General features: G+C 48.4%; 1 protein-coding gene across 1 annotated transcript in view; it reads right to left on the bottom strand.

Annotated features, from left to right (window-relative positions):
• The window catches only part of LOC103104114 (zinc finger protein OZF-like), a 122,851-nt gene that overhangs the window by 13,763 nt on the left and 94,107 nt on the right, over window positions 1-14,981 (bottom strand). The gene's annotated exons all lie outside the window — the stretch shown is intronic.

Here is a 14,981-nt window from a genome sequence, read left to right as displayed (position 1 = left end):
ATGATTCCAATCAGTCACAGCATTCCTAATTATCCCAGCTCTATAGCCAATGGTGACCCTCCACCCTACGATAGACATCACTTACCCTGTCTGTTCTTTGTTCTGGGCTCCCCCAAACCTATCAAAGATCCTTCTGTTTAGGGTTTGAAGCATTAACAGAGGGAAGTCCCTGAGCCCTTTTATTGACATGCAGCATTTCCCTGCTTGTCTTCCTTTGAGAGTTGCCTCAGTTTACCCTTTGGTTAAATTTCATTCCCAACACCTGCAAATGTGAGATTCACAGTGTTGGACAGAACAGTAGATGTTCACTAACAAAGAGGAGTCTGCAGTCTTTTTAGGAGGAGACCCTGAAGGGAAGAGATCATTTGCTTCTTGAATACCCCCAGCAGCAGAAATGCAGTAGCAGCAGCAGAACATCAGAGAGAGCAGAAAGAAGTTTCTTTTAAAAACTGCAAGTTGGGATGGGGAAGAGGGACAAAGGAAGCTCCCTGAAAAGGGGTCCCACTCCTTCCCAACATCTGTGAGCAATCAACAGAACAAAGAAGCAATAACTAATTGATCGATATGGGCCCAGTTTGCAGATGAGACCCACTGAATGCCTGAATCGTACCATTAGGAGAAAACTCCTTCCCATCAGTCTCAGAATCTGACGGTGTTTCTGGTCAGCCTAACCTCTAGCTGAGGTTCTCTAAACAGCAGGTACAGTAGGTCCAGTTTCCCAGCCAGGCAGGAAGAGGATCAAATAATATAATACAGCTTTCTCCCAATTCTCCCCACTGAATAAACTTTCCTCTCCAGACAGAATCTGGACGAGGCACACAACTGAATAGGAGAGAACTGAGCCACCTCCAGAGCTCTGAGTCACAAGATGGAGAGTGTTTCCACAATTCACCCCTTGCTGCCCCAAAGCCCTCCTTTCCTGCCCAAGAGGGAATCAGCTCAGGAGATGGCACGAGGTCGGCTTGTCCCAGCTTCTTCACACACCCTACAAAATGCTGAGGCCATGCTTTATGGGAATACTGAAAACAGAGATTTTCTGGAAACAGCAGCCATGTCAGCCTCTGCACCTCCTCAGAGACGGGGAGCTCCACAAGTCCACATCAGTTTGTCTAGTGAAACCTCACAGAAGCGGCTTCAGATTGAACAGAATTCTTAGAGTATCAAATCCAAAAACATAATCCAAGAAAAATGTAATTTTGCCCCTCATGCCATGAGGAAGAGGGTATCTGACAGGACTGGATAAAATCATAACAAAATTCATTTGGGAAAAACCAAAAGATCGGCCATATCAAGGAAAATGATGAAAAGAAGACAGAATAAATGGGGACCAGCACGACCAGAGCTCAGATCAGATCACAAGTCAGCAGTCACCCTAAACCTGGGATATTGGTAAGAAAATAAGGAGATAAAGCAATGGAACAGACTAAGGAAAATACCTCCTGTCAAGTGGCAAAGAAACAATTTGGGAGAAAATTCCTTATTTGGTAAAAATTGCTAAGAAACCTGGAATGCAGCCTGGAAGGAAATGAGGCTCAGAGCATAAGCCTACACCACACTCTACTAAACACGGTTTATAATCACACACCACAACTTGTTCAGCCATTTGCCAAATAATGAATGTCTCTCCATTTCCAATTCTCTGCTAACAGAAAAAAATCTGCTATATAAATGTCTTTGTATAAATAGGTTCTCTCCCCCCTCTTAGGGATCTCTCTGGCATACATGCCTAGATCAAAGGGTATGCAGAGTTTGAAAGCCTTTTGAGCAAACTTCCAAATGGATCCCAAATGGTCAATCAATAGACAACAATTCCATCAAAAATGTATGAGTGTCCCAGCTTTCATACATCTCTGAATTGATCATTTTCTTTTTCTGGCATGAATGTCATATTGATAGGCATGAGAGGGTGCCTCAGAGGTGTTTAACTTCACAGTTCAAGGACACAAATGCTTAGCTGAACTCTAGATAAAGACAATTTTTTAAAAAATAGAAAAGTTTGATTTCTAAAAACAGAAAACTTCTGCACAGAACCTTAACCTCTGTTTGCCTCAGTTTCCTCCACTGTGAAATAATGAGAATAAGAACACTGAACCCAGAACATTGTTACACAGCTTGCTGAAAGCTGACTTTTAGGAGAACATGAAGCACTCCAGCCTGTCTGCATCCCATTGTTTGCACTGAGCCGGATGCCTCTGTGACAAGGCCAGGATGTCTCCCTCAGGACCTCCCTGACCCTATTGGCACAGAAACTCGCAGGCCTTCCAGAAACTCAGCCCTTCTCTCCAGCCTGTCCAACCTGGGAAGGACCAGACCAGGGAGGAACTCTACAGAACAGAGGAGGAATGTAGCCAGCTGCTGGCTCTGCTCAAGAACACAGGAAGCTCCTCTCTGAGAAAAAGGCCCCATTTCTATGGGGGGGCCCTTCCTGGGCTCCCCCCAAACTCCTCAGACTCCCTCTGGGTCAGGGAGCTCAGCAGCAGCCCAGTGGGGGGGTCACTCTCTGGAGTGGATACAAAAGCCACAGGGGAGATCTCTGGGCCTCTCCAGCTGCCCGACTCTGGCTGTCCCTGGCAAGGACCTGACCATTCCCACCACAGGCTCCCCTGGCATAGACTGACCTTCCAGGCCTTCCTCTCCCCTCACACTTCCCTCCTCCTCCTCCTCTGACCTCTGGCCTCCTGGCTGATCCTTGGCCAGGACCTTCCCTGGCCTGATTCTGGGCCTCTCCAGGGGCTGCCTGTCTCCCTGCAGGGAATGTCCTCCCTCCTGCCTCTGGCCGCAGAGTTTCCTTCCAGTCCCAGCTGAATCCTCCCCTGGGGAACCAGTGACCTCCCAGAAGCTGAGAGCCTCCCTCCCAGGGGCCTCCCTCCCTCCCTCCCTCCCTCCCAGGGGCCTCCTTCCCTCCCTCTCAGGGGCCTCCTCCCCAGCTGGTTTGGACAGGGCTGCTGAGGGCTCTCCTCGGTCAGACTGGGGGGGCCTGGAGGGTGGCCGATGGCTTCTCCCTTCCTTTGGGCTGAGCAGTGCCCGGCACACACCAGGCTGTTCCTCCACACTGGCTCAGCTGGGCTAAGAATGGGGGAGAGGAAGGAGCTGGAGGGACCCGGGAAGACTCGAGGACTTGAGGCAGAAGCCAGGGAGCAGCCCAGGGGACAATGTCTTCCCTGAGGACCCCACAGAGCAGGGGACACCCTCGGGCTCTGCTCCAGACCAGACTCCAGAGGGAACAGGGGAGAAGCAGCAGAGAAGAGGCTGGGAGGGAGGCAGGCAAGCAGAGAGAGCCAAGACAGGATCTCCAGACAGGGAAGAACAAGGAGTCAAGGGTCCTCCTGGGCCCTCACCTGTGATGGGAGAAATCTGGCCTGGGAGGCAGTGCCTGGGGGAGCTCTGGGGGTCTGAGGGGCCCCCGGGCCAAGGAATCCCTGCCAAAGGCCAGGAGAGAGCCAGGAAGGGCTGCTCCTCCTGCCTGGGATGGGGGGACAGAAAGGGCCCAGCAGGAAGGAGGGAGCAGCTTCCCAGCCCATCTTGGCTCAGAGCCAGGGAAGGGCCTCCTGGCTGAGGGGCTCCCATCTGGGCCTGGAATGCACTTACCTGGCCTGGCAGTCTGTCCCTCTCCAAGGCCATCCCTGGCCCTCCAGGCTCCCTGTAGAGGCAGCAAAGGAGCCCCAGTCAGTCCCTCTGGGGAGCCTCCTCCATCTTTTCCCAGCCTCGTCTCCCCACTCAGGCTGCTGCTCCCCACCTTCCCCCCACTTTCTGGCCCCTCAATGGAGCTCCAGCCAAAGCTCTTCCCAGCAGGCCTCTCTTGGCCCAGGGAGTGTCTGACTTCTCTGGCCTTCTGAGCAGCAGGAGCTGGCCTGGAGCCCCTCCTGGGGCCCTCCCTGCCCTCCTTCCCAGTGTAGAAAAGCCCATCTTCCTCACTGCCTTTGGGCTCCCTCTCTAGGCCAGTTGCTCCTGGTGGGAGCTGAGCAGAAAGCTGCCTGGATCTCCCTCCCAGCTCGGGATCTGGCTCAGCCCCATCCCTCCTGGGGCCGGCCCTGGGCCTCTGCACCCTGAGCTGGGCAGGGAGAAGGGACCCAGAGGGGCCCAGGGTTTCCCTTCTCTTCCCAGGCCTGAGGCTGCCCCAGAGGTATCTCCATGGGGTGAGGGGCCCCAGGAGTCCCCCAGGGCCAGGCCTGCCCTCAGGGGACCAGCCCAAGGGCCAGGGGGCCAAAGAGGGGCCCCAAGAAAGTCCTTTGGCTCCTGGGGGGCCCCCGGGGCAGGAAGGCAGAGCTCAGGGATCCTCCCAGAGGGCCGGGTCTGAGGGCAGCACAGAGGACTCTCTGAGCAGGAGCTGGGGGTCAGGACACCTGGGTCAGGAATCCCTGGGTCCCTGGAATGGCCCCTTTCTCCCCCTAGACCCCTCCCCAACCTCTAGACTCCAACCCAGGGCTGGGATTCCTCTGGGCTACCACCACCAGACTGGGCAGGAGAGAGTCCCCCTCCCCCTGCATCACCCCTCCTTCCTTCCCCCTCATTCCTAGGGACCCTCCCCTCCCCCCCATAGTCTAGATTCAGCCTCAGGGAAGTGGGGGCAGCAGAGAGCTCCAGGGGGAGAGCAGGCCCCATTGAGGGGGTGAGGGAATGTGAGACCCACAACAAGGGGCCATCTGGGTATTCTGAGGGTGTTTGAACCATCTCAGGAGAATTGGGCAGGTGAAGCGGAGTCAGTATAGGTGGGGGGAGGAGGGGCAGGGCTAGAAGGGGGAGGGTCAGAACCAGGAACAGGGCCTGGATGAGGCCAAGGTGGGCCAAATCTGACTAGAAACAGTCCTAATTCAAAGCGCTGCTCTCAAGGGGAGGAAGAGGGGCTGCAGGAGGACCCCCTGGGAGCTCTCCCATCCCAGAAGTCCTCAAGTGCTGCTGGAGGCCCCCTTGGGCTGGGGGAGGGTCATGGGGGGGTCCCAGTGCTCGAAGGGGAGATCCTCCAGTCTGGAAGCCCTTCCAGGGGGCCAGGCCAGGCTCAGGGTTCAAAAATAAATGAGGGAACTGCCAAGAGCACAGGAAGGGTCTGAGACCAGACTGGAACCCAGGCCCTCTCCACTACAGGCCTGGCACTGGGCCCAGCAGCCCAGATGGGGCTCCCTTGGTCAGAGGGCAGTCCTCCCTATGGGGAAGACCCTCCTCCTCCCCTCAGACTCCTATCCCTGACCACAGGGCCTTCCTGGTGCTCTGCTGGCCTCCTGGTCTTTCTTCCTCTTCCTGCCAGACTTCCCTGAGGTGACTTTTCTCTGGCCCAGGCTCTCCCCATCTAATCCCCCAAGATGCTCTTTGGCACCCCCAGCCCTAATGGCCCCATCCCCCTCCTCCCTGCCACACCCTCTGCCCTGGGCCACACCAGCCTCCTGGGGGTCTGTGAACAGCACCTCCAGCTCCTGGCCAGGAACACCTTCTCTGGATGTCCCCCAGGGCAGCTGACAGGCTCTCCCTCCCCAGCTCAGAGCACTGGCTTCCCTAGAGTCCAAAGGACAATCTCACCTCCTCCAGGGAGCCCTCCTGAACTCTTCACTCTCTGTCCTCTCTCTGGTCAATATTGTCTGTTTAGCTAGTGTAAAAGGGGATGCTTAACACCTTGCTCTAACTTAACTGGGGAAAGAGCTAGCCTGGCAGAGAGCCAGGCCCCAAAGAAGAGGTTCTGTTACCCTGGAGACCAACCCACAGGAAAAGGAAATAGAAACTGCTCTCAGAGAGGAAGTGATCTCTTACAGAGCTGACTACTTGTGCACCCTCATTACTTAGTCTTCTCCAACCTTCCTTTTCCTCCATCCTCCCCTCCTCCCAAAGTGTTCTTATTTCTCTTTCTTCCCATTCTTTTATTAACACTTAAACCCACGGGACCCGGGAGCTGCTCCATGAGCTTGATAGTCCATAGATCTCTGACATCATCGGTGTGGAGATCCCCCCTCCCCCTCCCTGGGCACATGGACAAGAATCCCTCCACTGTCCCCAATGGGATCATTTCCGCTTCGCCCAAATCAGGTCTGAATGAGCTGACAATGAGAATAATTTGACTAGTACTAATTTCACAGAAATAGCAGTAAATGACATGAGCACAAATCCATTTCCTGCTGATTTTGATTCTCACATGGATCGCAGGCCCCCTCTCTTCTCTCCAGCCCGGACTCAGACAGGCAGCCTGAGCTGCAGAGAAGCTTCTGATCCATCAGCTAAATGGCCCAGGAATGTGGAACTCTGTCCAATGAGCCACTGCAAGGGCAGGATTCCTGGATGCTGAAGGACTGACCTGTCTGCATCTCCCCCTGCTTTGTCCTCTGCAGGAACTGAGGCTCCATCTTCTGTCAGACTTTCCTTCTGCCTCTTCCCTGCTTTCTTTACTTTAATTATTTTTACTTTATTTCTTGACTTTAATTACCTTAATTTTTAGGAAGTTTTTGCTTCCATCCTAAATCTGTCCTTGGGCACTTGCCCCCATCATGCTTAGTTTTCCAGTGGAGACCAGGAAGAACCAGTCAGTCTCTCTTCCACAGGACCATCTTTCAGGTCTCTGAAGATCTCTATCCCACCTTCCCTTCTGCAACTTGTATGACCTTCATTCTTTCAGTCATTCTTCGGGTGGGCAGGAAATCAAGGTTCTTCATCTTTCTGGCTGCCTCCCCTGCATGTGTCTGAACTTATCAGATCCCTTCTTAAAATGTGGAGCCCAGAACCAAATACAAGGCCTCCAGAGAGGGCACCCACAACCTGGCTTCCCACTGCAGTGGTTGCACAGGTGGTCCTGGGAAATTCATGTCCTGCAGCACTGAAATAGCCACTCTGAGCCTCAGGTCACCTCCTGTTTTGGAACCAGCCCTGAGATTGAAACCCCAGGGCACAATGACTCTGCTTCCTGCTCTAAGAAGGGCAGAACACCTGAGGACTGCTGGCAGGAGCAGCTTGACTCCAAGCAGAGGCAGAAGAATCTGTTGTAGGTGTTGGAGATGAATTTTGAGGTGCAACACAGAATTCTCTGAAAGCAACATTACCAGGACCATCACTTATGGATCTTTGTAGGTCCGTTTCTTCCATAGGAAGGCTCACCTCAGCTGGATTCATCTTCATTTGGGGTCTGAGCTCTCCTTCTAAAAGAAACAAACAGTAAAACAAACATATATAGTGACATATCCACATCTCTATCTTCTTTCCTCTATGGTCAGAACATAAGCTGCTTTATATTCTATTTTCTCAAGTAAGAAGAAAATCTTCCAACTTAAATGGGCACAATCAAGTCTTTGAATATGCTATTACAACAAAGCTAAACAACAATTTGAATAACAAATTCTTATTTAATATCTATAATATATAATAATAATAATAAATAACAAAGAACTTTCCATGTCATCTCTTTGGTGCTTCATGATAAATCTGGGATTTTGGACAGGCTAGCTTTATTACATTCCTAACCTCAGAAAAGCTGGATGAGTGACTTGACCTGAAATCCTGGTAGCTGAGACCAAATCTTGTGGCTGGGCATGCTCTGTCCATAGCACTAGTCAACTCACTTTCAATCATCTTGCTTTCCTTTTCATTGTCTCTACATTCAATCCTGTCTTAATAGGTATGACTCCACTCACTGGGTGCATGTAGACTAAACATTTCTATTATTTCATCATCTAGCTTCTCAGTAAGCATTTTGCTATTCCCTTCATGACTGCTTAAAATCTTATCTTTTTCTGCCAGTATCTGAGATCAGATGAAATTCAGCACTTTTTTTTTTGCATTTATCCAAAGCATAAAAGATTTGGTTATGTTCCCTCCTCCTGGAGAGCAGCCATTATTTTTCTTTAAATGCCTCTTTTCACTAAAATAAAATCTTTCTACTAAATACAATTTAAACAACAACATGACATTTCCCATGTTTAAAAATATGTCTCATAGAGTAAGTTGAGTCCATGATCCTTTTGTAAGGAAATGGGCAATAAAGCTTGAACAATTCTCTTCCCATTTCCAAAGTTATATAGATGCTGGCATTTTCATGATATTCTTCTTAAAAATCCCAATACAGGTAGTGGTGCATTCTCATTGTATCTCAGAAACTTTTAAGACACGGCAAGTAACAGGAGCTCTGATAGTCTCCGGCTCCTTAACTATAACATGGACAATAATAATATCAAGTGACTCCTAGGGTTCCAATGAGGATCTAAATGAGATAATATTCATAAAGTGTATGACACATACTAAAGGTCATCATTAGAATTTGGATCATTTCCTCCTTTGATTGCTTTTTTCCTTAAACTGTCAGTCTCTTCACTCCGCTAGTTCCTGATTTCCCTGTTGAATTAAATGTATTCCCTTACCCCAACACTCCTTTCTCCCTGGATAATTTAAGAGTCAGATTCAGGATCTGTTGCTTTGTCCTAAACCACCTCCATGTCTGGGTACTAGATTGTAAGCTCCAGGACAGCCCAGACTGGTGTTTCCCTTCCTTTGTATGCTCAGGGCTTAGTAAGGTTCCTAGAACATATTTATTATTAAATACATGTTTACTGACTGGGCCCAGGGACTATGTCAGGCCCAAACTCTACTAGTATCCTTGCATTCTGTCTCTCTACTGGAAGGCAAACACATGCTCTGCCCTCAGCCCTGTTTTTGTCACTCTCTTGCCCTTATTTCTCAGCAGTCAACAGTAACTCCATTGAAACTAGAGCAGACCCAATCCTTAAGATCCCAGAGGCTTCTCTCTAGCCTCTCATCTCCCTAAAGTGAGGTGCTGTGGTCACCTGATTGTCCAAGAACAGGACAAAGACGGAGTCCCAGAGACCTGGAACGGGTCTGGAACTGATGATTTAGGGAAAGCTTAGCCTTGGATCTCTTCCAAGTAAGGCAGCAGTCTTCATTCCTCCTCATGGGCTGCAGGTCAATGGAGAGAAGGAAAATCAGGAAAACAGTTGCCTGCTCTACTCTACATTGAGGATCCCTGATCTCAGCTGGGTCTTCACCATGGCAAGGGAATCCTGTAACATCTCCTTCATGGATTCCCATGAGTTTTTGCCACCCACCACAGCAGCCTTCCCAAGATTTCTCTGGTTTCCAGATTTCCCATATGCCTTTCTCCTATCCCCTGCCACACCTTCTGAGCTGAGAACTTGGCCTCATATTTCACTGAACAAAAGCTGGACCTCTGTGCAGAGCTTTTATCCTCCACATCTTACCCAGATCAGCTGCCTCTTTTCCCTTTTTGGCTTCAAGATCAAAGGAAAAGGTCATTCTTATCCTAAAGAAAATCTCTTTCCATGAGCAAAGAATCCCATCCCATCCCTCATCTAAGCCCATCTTTTCCTCCCTCCAGTGCCCCCATTGTTCTTTCATCTTCAGTCTTTCCATTAATGAGCTAATGACTCTCTTCCCCTGGGAACCAATAAACCATTTCTCCCCATTGTTCCAAACACTCTTACTTGACCTCTTCATCGCCATGAGAAACTGTCCAAAATTGGTTCTTGAGTTGAGTGCTAAACTGCTAGCAAAGGCCATTTGCAGTGAGTTGTGCCAGTACTTTCCCCTTTTTTTCTCTGCTATTCTTGCCCCCAGAATCCACTGTCTGGCTCTCCTAAAGCCCCAGGCCCCCCCCCCCATTAGACCTCTCTAGTGCTCCTTCCTTTTAGAGCCTTTCCTTTCGTGATTGGCTGCTCTAGAGCTGGGATCTAGAGGGCTTCTCCAGAACTGTCAGCATGTTGCTGTCTGCCTCTAGCAGAGGGTGGGCTCCATGAGGGCAGGGGATGTCCACTACAGCTCTTTATGCTCCCTGTAACTTAGTCCAGGACCAGGCACAGAGCAAGCACTCCTACATGTTTCTGGATACTAAAGAGCTCAGAGGGGATAAGCTCAGTCCTGGTACCTGCAGGAGACTTCCAGGCCTTTCGGTCTCAAACACTGACTCCTTAAAGGGTCACAGACTGATCCCATGAAGGAAACAGATAGAAAATGCATCCAACAGCTTCATCTTACAGATGGGGAAACTGAAGCTCAAGAATTCAGTTACTTGCCCAGGGACCCCCTGCTAAAAACTCTCAAAAAGAATTCCAAATTGGGTTCTCCTGCCTCAAAATCTAGGGCTGGCTTCACCAGAGCACACAGTAGCCTCTGGTCACCCAGGCTCTCCCACACCTCTTTTCCCTTCCCTTACCTAGGCAGCAGCTCCTCAGGCCTTCTTGCTCCAGCATCCATGGGGCTTCCCACTGCTCCAAATAAGAGATCACATCTTCTGGGGGAGCTGGACACCCCTGGCAAGGGAGAATCATTCAGGGAAGAGGATGGAGGAAGTTCATCATTGAGTCCTCTTTAGGGAAATGTTGGAGAATCCAATGACTCATTCAGCGACTCTCTACATGGGGTTCCCACAGGAGTCTGTCCTCACACCTCAGTGTCTGTAATGCAGGAGTCCAGGGTAGGATCAGTTTGTTACTCTGCTTGGGAACCTGGTATGAGCAACAACCCTCCTTCCCCCCATCCTGTTCTGGTCCATTCTGGCAGAAACTCTTAAATTCCTCAATGGATCCAAGGGTCAGTGTTCTGGGGCAGTCGGAAGCCCCAGACCCAGGGCCTCAAGGGATCAGATTTTCTTCTATAACTCTGCCTGCTCTTCCCTTCCTAAAACCTCTCTGATCCTTGTGAACCATTCTCTCAGGGAGTCTCTGCCTTCACTCCTGGGGAATTCAAAAATCCTCCTTGGGTCCAATGCTGCCTCTCAGCCAGTCCACTCATCCTGATAATCACAGAGGAGGGCAAACAGGGTCTGCAGGAGGCTTACTGGAACTCCTGAACAAGACAAGAGTCTCCACAGCATTTAGTCAGGGGAGGGGTGGGAAGTGGGGGAGAAGGTTGAGGAACCAGGATGTTAGTTTCTAGGGCATTTTCTTTAGAGAAGGCTTGACTCAGTCCATAGTTTTCCATTTTCTGGAAATGAGAGGCAGCTAGGAGGGAGAGGACAAGGCCCTGGGATGAGAGGCTAGAAGGCCTCAGTTTACATTTTACTACAAACACTTCCTATGTGGGTGTCTCAGAACAAGAAACTTAATAGAATGTATATCTTCACCTGTAAAATGGGGATAATTATGTCAGTGAACTAGGAAGATGAAGTGACATAATATATCAGAGAAAACCCTCAGCATAGTCCTGAGCCAAGAACAGGTCTTTATAAGGGCCATATCCCTTCCCTCCCTTCTTCATTGGTTCTGCTGGAGGTTTAGGGCAATAAGAAAAAGACTAAAGACAAACCTGATCTCCTGGGGACACCTAGAAACTTTGAGCATTTTGTTTATGCTAGTTAAAGAGAACAAGTTCCCCAATAGTAGATCCACCCTAGAGGGGAAGAAAGTAGGAGGAAAACCCTCTGGAAGTTTTCCTAAGTGAGTTCGAGAGCCCCAATTCTGGGCCAGGGAGAGGTGAGATGGAATCGACTCTGAGATTATTTCCATGTCTGAGATTCTCCAACACATATTTGATCACAGTCTTCAGGAGCATTAATGGAAACACCCAAAGACCCAATGCACAATGCAAAGTCCTTTTTAGAGAACCAGGCAGCAGGAGGGCTCTGGCTCTGGGACTTGGCATACCAGCCCTCATCCCTTCTTCATGACTGCAAACTGCTCCCAACCCTGCTGAGTTGGGGAACAGACAGAGGACTCCTTACCCACAGAGAGCAGGTTCCTGGTATTCTCCTTGTACAGCTCCTTCTGGGGAGGGGACAAGAGGCGCCACTCCTCCCAGGTGAAGTCCACAGCCACATCCTTGAATGTCACCTCCTCCTAGAGCAGCCCAAGTCAGAACTCAGAGGGCTAAAAGCCACATCACAATGAAGGAGCCCACCTCTGGTCAGTTACAGGAGGAAACTGACTCACAGAGAAGGGAGGGGCCCAAAAGTCCCCCCTTTGTCAGTGGCAGAACCAGCACTAGAAGCTGAGTCTGTAAGAGCCCAATGGAAGTTTGAGAAAAGTAGCTCAATGATGCTGCAGAAGGAAGCTGAGGAGTTTCTACTACAATAGGAATTTTTTGAAGGCTTTTTTCTGCATCTGTTGATATAATCATGTGATTTCTGTTGGTTTGATTATCGATGTGGTCAATTATATAGATGGTTTTTCTAATACTAAACCTACCTGGAGTTGCTGGTATAAATACAACCTGATAATGGTGGATAACCCTCATGATTACTTGCTGGAGTCTTTTTGCTAGTATTTTAGTATATATATATATATATATATAGTATTTTTTGGTCTGCCTGGTTTTGGAATCAGTACCATATTTGAGTCACAAAAAGAATTGGGTAAAACCCCTTCCTGAGAAGAAATCCCCAGGGCTATATGGATTCACAAGTGAATTCTGTCAAACATTTAAGGAACAACTAATCCCAATATTATACAAATTATTTGACAAAACAATCAAAGTTTTACCCTTTTCACTTCTTGTCTCTGGGTCTTATTAAAATGGTTGCTGCCACCTTCAGAATACCAATCCCGATCTTTCCTGCTGAGTAACCAAAAAATGAGGCAGGCCTGGTCCCATTTTATAAATTATGAATTCACAGTGGCCTGTGATGGAGGCAGTATCACCAAACCTCTAACCAAGTGCTGGGAGTAGGGATATAGGACACCTAAGCTGGTATAGGGGATGTGTGAAGGGAAAGTGTGACAGTGGTAAATTGGGGATGGTATCCTGTGGCTTTTGAGATGTGAATGTAAATGTGGAGAGCCAGCAGCTAGTTCTAGGAGAGAGCCATGTCCCAGATTGCCTCAGAAGATGGTCACCATGAGTTAAGAAGTGGAGAATGAGGCTCAAAAGAAAGAGGAGCCAGCAGATGTCTGCTGCCTTCAGGGTTCCTGGCCCAGACTTACCAGGGACCTGCACCTGAAGAGTTGTTTTCCAAAAGGCAGAGTGATATCAGCTCCTAAAGGTCTTGCTTACATCCAGCCTACTCTGGGTGGGTGTTGCCAGACCTGAGAGCCCCACTCTGCCCAGCCTCTGAAGTCCCAGGATGGCTCTTTCCTCCAATGGTACCTTGGGTCAGGACCTCAAGATTCTGCCTGCCTCTAATTGCCAAACCCTGCCCTTCATCATAGGAAATTTCCCAACCCCCTTTCCAGACATTTTATCCTTCACTCTGATGTGGGCACTGATAGCAGGCACTGAGGGGTAGTGAGGAAAAGAACCCTCAGATTCTGAAATCTGGCATTCCTGACTAGTTAAAACTGGCTAAACATCAACAAAACCTATAGTTTCAGCATTAGTCAAACATAAATTGCAGGTAGTTGTTACCAACTCTGTAGGGGATCTATAATATTCCATAATGAGCATCAGTTTTGTGCCTAATTGGTTGCATGAAATACTCCTATTGCTCTTAGAACTGTAACATCATTAACTACCTATAGTAGCCTCCAGGTACCATATCCCTCATCCCATGTTCTCATTCCAGAAGAACAGGAAAATTTCTCCCACATTGATCACTGACTACAATATGGACAGTGCGGAACAAGGGGCCTGCACATGGGGGCCCCGGTATTCCAAAGGATTCCCATAAATTTGCACACACTCCTTGTACCCTATGGCATCCCGCTATAAACACACCACCTGAATTTGGCCATGCCCTCTTCCAGGTTTTTCAGGAAAGGTGAAGATTTCTCTGGAATGGGAGATTAGTTCCCTGGTATTAATAAATATTCCTACTCTAATCCACAGAGCTGGGAAGATGCTATTCTACAGTTGTGGCTGCTACTCCATACAGGAAGCTGCCACTGTACAACAGAGCTGCTACTGTATACAATCAGCTGCAAAGAGGCTACTCTACTAGCCCTTGGAATTGTCAACCCTGAGGCTACCTGATTAGCCTCCAGGCTATTCCACCAGTTATTATACAATGATAAACTACTCCTTTAAATAAAATTATTTTCTTACAAATTGAACAGAATTTGAGTCTCCCATTTTTTGGCTGAGATTCTTCTACAAACTTGGGTGTTTCTCCCACAAGAACTTCTCTCTACTCTGTCTCTGAGCCAGTGATACTGGCCTCCTGGATGACTCTTGGTCAAGACCCTCCATCTTATAACTCTGCCTTTCCCTTAGCTGTCTCCATTGCTTGGAATATGTCCTCTATGCTCACCTCAACTTCTTGGATTCAGTCTTCTCAGGTAGCATCTCATTGTCTTTGAAGTTTCTCTTTGTCCCTAAGACTCTTAAGAGCATTCCTTCTGAGAGTCCTAGATCCAGTTCTTCTTGAAGCCTTTAATTCTGCCCCACGCCTTGAATTCTACCAGGGTCACTCCCCATGTTCATCTCTGTGCCTCCACTTTCCCCATATCTTCAACATCTGCCTCTTTCCCTCCTTAATGTCCAGGACTCAGACTCTCCTACTGAACAGTAGATATCCATAAACCCTGGGCAGCTGACTAATCTGAAATTAGGTCTCTATCATTTGAGGTGATGACAACAAATGTCACTTGAGAAAAGATTCTGTAGGGTATCATTTATAAGAATGAATCTAGATTCAATGGGCCTGTTTTAAAATAAATTACAATGTAGTAGCAATTCACACCTGTTTTCTTATTATGATAATTATATTTGACCTTGTATGTGTGTGTGAAAACCCCTTCCCCCTTTTATAATTATAATAGTATTAGCCTTTATGATTATTTTTATAATACAATCATTAGCTTTGAGTTTATAGACAAATAGTTTGCTTTATAAAAATCATAAACATTAGCTAAGATAATTACAGTTTGGGATGCTATCAAATCTTGTTTCCATCCTGACCATAAGCCTGTAAACCCAGGAGATTCCATAAATTCTACCACACCCCTCTTGGGTCAGAAAGATGGTCAGAAAGAGTAAGGATGGTCTTGTTTGTAGAAAAAGACAAGTCATGCAGGAGGTGTAGGGCTACTCTTGTTTTCACATATTATTTAAGCAAAACTACTGACTTCTGGTATTCCACCATAGTCCTCAGTGAAAACACCAAGCCCCTG

This window comes from Monodelphis domestica, chromosome 1, assembly GCF_027887165.1.
Source record: "Monodelphis domestica isolate mMonDom1 chromosome 1, mMonDom1.pri, whole genome shotgun sequence".
Lineage (NCBI taxonomy): Eukaryota > Metazoa > Chordata > Mammalia > Didelphimorphia > Didelphidae > Monodelphis > Monodelphis domestica.
The sequence above is the reverse complement of the archived record's forward strand: the minus strand, read 5'-3'. Positions and strand labels throughout refer to the sequence as shown.